This window comes from Theropithecus gelada, chromosome 9 (assembly GCF_003255815.1).
Source record: "Theropithecus gelada isolate Dixy chromosome 9, Tgel_1.0, whole genome shotgun sequence".
Lineage (NCBI taxonomy): Eukaryota > Metazoa > Chordata > Mammalia > Primates > Cercopithecidae > Theropithecus > Theropithecus gelada.
The window spans coordinates 85,833,343-85,838,872 of record NC_037677.1 but is presented as its reverse complement, the minus strand read 5'-3'; positions in this window follow the sequence as shown (position 1 = coordinate 85,838,872).

The window sequence follows — 5,530 nt, the reverse complement described above, 5'->3', positions numbered from 1 at the left end:
TCCAGCCTGGGAGCACAGCGAGACTCCATCTCAAAAAAAAAAAAAAAAATTTTTTTGCTGAATGAGGTGTCCAAATATACATATTTGGTAAACTATAGGAGGAATCATGAATATTCATGAAAGGGAAAATATGCACATGTGCAATTGAGCCTTGTGCCTTTTCATGAATCGTATGTACAAAAGACGGTGGTGTTAGTGTGATCCATGGGTGAAGTTTTTGGCCTTCTCTTATCAAAAGGTGAAGTACAGGACATGAAAACCCACACTGCCCTTCCTCTGTGATTGGGCCAAAACTGGTCTGGGAATAGAGATCAGTTTTTAGAAAGGGTTGTGTTGTGAAACTGGCCAGCTGTTACGTTGAAACTGCAAAGAGGGAGGGGGAGTTGAGGGGTGGCCTCAGATGATTGGCTAAAAGCAATAAAGGAATGTGTCCTCTGTTTCTTGTTTTCCAAAGAAGCTTTCTGCTTACTCCTTAGGAAAGAATTCTGATTAAAGATTAATAAGGAAGGCGTGTGTCTGACTTTTCATCCCATCATGATCGGGCACTCAGTTCTTAAGGTTTCACTGGGATCCCCATGGCCAAGAGGGGATATGGAAAAATCCTAAGCCCTCATGGGGCTTAGGATTTTATTTTTATTTCTCAGAGGTTGTCTCCAGATGGAGACACACTGAGTTTGAAAAATTAACTTTTAGTTGCTAGAGAGACCTTGTGATGTCAGATGTCGGACTCTTTAAGGCTGATGATTTTCCAGGCTGATGTGCATATTTTTTGAGTAGGTCAATTAAAACTCTAAGCCTGACAAAATAAAAAGGGCCTGGGAAAGCATTTCTTGTCCCTTGGACTTGGACCGTGGCTCTCTGACCCTAAAGTATCTCGGTTTTGTTGCTGTAGGAAGAAAAGCAGCTGGCTCCTTTGAAATCCAGAATTCACATATTCTAATTGTCTGTTCTGACTTTAAGCTGAAACCTGTGGCTGCCTGCTGTTAGGTCGTTTCAGCCTTAGTTTGTGCTGTGCTGAACTGAAAGCAGACATAGGCTCAGTGGACAGAACTCCGATTCTGGGATCCTTGCAAATCACTGCTCTGTGGAGCCCTAATTTATCAAATCATCATGGATACTTTTTGGATTTTTCTGGACTATTTGGATTTCTCTCTGATTAGGCCATCTGAAATCCAGTTGCTGATTGCATATTTGTGATTGTAGAAGAGGAAAAAACATTCTGTGCATTAAAGATTTTTATTGAGACAGGATTTCTGCTCTGTTCCCCAGGCTGGAGTGCAGTGGCACGATCACAGCTGACTGTAGCCTCGACTTCCTGGGCTCAAGCCATCTTCCTACCTCAGCCTCCTGAGTAGCTGGGACTACAGGCATGTGCCACCACACCTCGCTAATTTTTGTATTTTTTATAGAGACATGGTTTTGTCATGGTGCCCAGGCTGGTCTCAAACTCCTGGGCTCAAGTGATCCGCCCACCTCAGCCTCCCAAAGTTCTGGGATTACAGGCGTGAGCCACTGTGCCTGGCTCAGCAAACATGATTTCCTCTTCCTATCTTACATTCGTAGTTTGGGCCCCTATTGAAACAGGAATTAAAAGAAATTAAAGAGTGTGTAAGCAACAACTCCGTTGTATGTAAGAAAATCCCCCTGAGAAACAGAAAGAACTGGAGTCCTTTAAAAAATTAACTGCCTGTTTTTCTGTGGCTAGTGAGCCTTATCTCTCCTCCCTTCCCAGGCATTGTGAAGACCCTGTTTCCTTAGCTGTGCAGCAGCAAGGTCACTAGACAGATAAACTCAAGTCGCAAAACATACTTTTCCTTAAAAAGTAAGAAATGATATAATGCATGTCTCAATTGAATAACTGCCTTTGTTTCTCTCTTCTGTAGTATGCTTCCTCCTGCACAGATCTCCCCCCGACCCAAGAAATGCTTAAAAGGTAACTTCACTCTTTGTTCGGGGCTCAGTCCTTTAGATGTTAATCTGACTGGGCTGGTGCACCTAAATAATTAATAAATATCATATCCTCCTGAACCCCATCATTCTTTCTAATTCCTTAAAGATTCCACAACGCTGCAAATTAGACTGACATGAGACAGATTAACAAGAGAAAAACAGGCAGATGTTTATTAACACATACATAGTGCATACACACTGGAGAACTCAGTGATGAGCAAGTGAAAGAAGTGGCTAGAAATTGGGGCTTATTGAACATCTTAACATACATTTTTAGAGAAGCGGCCAGATAAAAAAGAAGGAGCTTTGAGTTTGAGGGTGTCAAATTGTGCAAAGACAAATATTTGGGGGAACTAATGGTAGATGAGGGCTAGTTATTAAGATTTGTTTGTGTAGACTTTGTCCAGTGATAAGGTTGTTATCCCCTTTCTTGAATGGAAGTAGGGGTTGGGGATACCATTGCAAGAGACATTTATGTTCTGCTTTCAGGCAGATAGAAGTAGGGCAGACAGCTCATCCTGTGTCTGCTGTTTTTCAATTCCCTTTAGCTCAAAATAACTCTTATGTCAAAATGGCATGTTTTGGGGTGGCATAGTCCGAGCCCCTTTGTGATACAGAGGCTAACTGCATTTCTGATTTATAATCCCCGTTGAAAGCTGTAAGTTGGAGAAGGACACATCACAGGGAGTGTGACCCCTCCACCCACTCCTGACAGATTGGACTCTTCCCATCTTGAGACTATCTCATTGCTGTTGACTTGCTGTTTTCAACTTTCCCAATTAGTTTCAATCTGTGAAAATAGACTGACAGCCTGAATCTGCATCCTTCACCTTTGTTTGAACACACACACACCTTAGTAAGGTAGGGGAAGGACACATTTTCCCCTATACCTTTTGAGGGCTTGATAATTGAATCTATGAAATAAACTGAAAACTGGCAGATTAACAGGACAAAAGGTATACAAACTCATTATGTGCATGGGGCATGATACGAAAGGAAAGTTAACGCCCCAAACCCAGGGAGATCTAGAAGCTATGTACCCTCTTCTTAAAGGAGAGGGGAGGGGAGATGTAGGCAACTTAGCGGGAGTAAATTGTTTTGGTGAAAAATGAATGAGGCCTCAGAAGAATATGTGACAGCCTGTGACAAAGTCTGTCTGGACACGGGGTCAACCTCCAGTATCCTCTCCAGTGATCCCAATTTAATCTTCCCTGGTTGATAAGATTCCCTGGGAAGGGATTCATGACATCTGAGTTCCTTTTGGAGGGTCTATCTTTATGCAGATAAAGGGAGCTCAGAGAAAGTCCTGTCTTGCATTTGCTGTTTCTCAAGCACCTTTAGTTTTAAGTCCAAAGCGGTATATTTTGGGATGGCATTTCCTGACCTTCAGAAGTTTGATTATTAAATGCAATTGACCCCAGAAAAGGACTATTAATTTCTAGGCTCACTGTATAATTTGGAAGAAAGAGGTGGGAGTTTATGCTAGCCAATATTTTAAGTTTTTGAAAATTCAGGATTTCATTCTGGACATAAGACGGAGCAGGGACTCCTTCTTAGTGGCCTGCCAGGACCCCCACGCAAGCATGGAAATAAAGGAAAATCTGAAGTTCCTTCAAGGGAAATTCTAGGCACTAGCTGGCCCTAAGAAGTAAGTTTGCAAGTTGATAGGTAATAAGAGCTTAAAACAATAGCCAAGGAAGTTAGAGTCAGGTGATGTTTGGTTCTCTATAGAAACTAAAAATAGGGTCTTCAGTGTGAGTTGCATGATTCCAGTGTGAGTTGCATGATTATCCTTGTGTGGGAACCTGCAAACAAACGCCCTCCTTTCTCTTGTTGCAAAATCCCAGTGTGGGTGTTTAGCTTTGCTGGGCTGGGCAAGTGGACCCCAGTTTGGTCCAGTAACAGACAATATGAGCATGGTATCTCTTTATGCTTAAATTGCATGCAAATGTTTTTTGGTGAAAGTCCTTTTGTCCTTTTTGTATACACTTTTTCCAGTCGAAAAATCTGCATGAGAATGAGACATAATTTTTAAAAATATGATATGATTGCTGAATAGGACCTCTGACTTTTTCATAGCAATGAAAAAAATAGAAACTCAGACCCCCAGGGAGGCATAAAGGAGAGGAAGTCATTAACAATCTTTTTGTTTTTCAGAACTGTTCCTGGAAGCTTTCCCTTCTGTCTGACAGAAATCTTCCCACGCTGTCTTTCCAAACTCCTACTTAATGCTTTGAATTCAGACTGCTGAGTCTCTGAGCACACCAGACAACACTGGGGGGGGAGGTGGGGATCCACTCCGGAACTTCCCATCCAGAAAACCTCAGGTGTCATCCTCACTCCTGTGTTGGGAACTGATAGCTTGAAGGCAGTTCCTCTGAAACCAAGGACTTCAGTGAATTTTTTGGACTGGAATGGAAACCTTATGGTGGTAGTTCCCACCGTGGAAGGCTGCGGCATGGAAGGCCGCTTGGTGGGGGTTGTTAACCTGTACTGCCTAAGGCATGTCCTGCTTGGACTGCCATGCATGTCCTCTGGGATTGTGCTTTGTGTCTGTGTGTACCTGATTATCATGACACTGTCTCAGCCCAGGAAGATGTTCAGGTCCACTTTACTTTCCTGGCCTGAGTTGTGATGTGCCACCAGGTAAAAAGTTTAATATAGACATGTACAGAGGAAGCTACCTGGACTTCTAAGATAGACCTTTATAATTAAGCAGATTTGTTGAAGCTGGCTAAATTCAGGATCCTTAAAAGAGGGTAAATACTGAGTGTATTGGAAAAAACTGGGATCAATCCTGACAGAGATCCTACAAATAATACTTTTACTATATTTTGCCTTGCTAAGGACTAAGGGGATGGACCATGCAGAGTTAGCAGGGCAAGTTTGAGACTGTTATCTTTAGAAAGACTTGCTTGAAAGGCTGGCCCTTGGCTAACATCAGGGAACTTGGATTTTTGTTTTCTAGCTATTCTATAGCTGATATGGGTGGCTTACTATGCTAAGACTGTTTATGCAAATGATGGAGTTTATGCTAACACTTGCTTCCCTTCTCGAAGCCTGGAATTTTGGTACATGCTAGGCAGAGGGTGTGTACATGATCAGTCCCCAGTAAAACCCTTGGGCACACAGTCTAACTGGCTTCACATGTGTTGTCACAGTTTGATGCTGGAGGAATTAAGCACAACCTGATGACTCTACCGGCACTCTTGGAAACCTATACCTGATTTTCTTTGGACTTGGCCCCATACACTTTTTGTCTGTGCTAATTTTGCTCTGTATACTTTTGTTACAATAAGTCTTAGCTATGAGTATGACCATATGTTGAATCCTGCTTATCTTTCTGGTGAATCATCAAATCTAGGGGTAGTCTTGGCGACCCTGATGTCAACTTCCTAGAATTCTCATTAGAAAAAAGACAAAGCAGCAGGCTATTAGAAGATAACAGCTACCTCTGATTAGACCAAAGGAGAGAAAAGACAGGCTAAGGTTGACTGAGTGTGACTCTTTCTCCAACCTACGCAATTTCCTATGAGGATTTCCCTTAGTAAGACTTTCCTTCCACACAATAGCTGCCCCC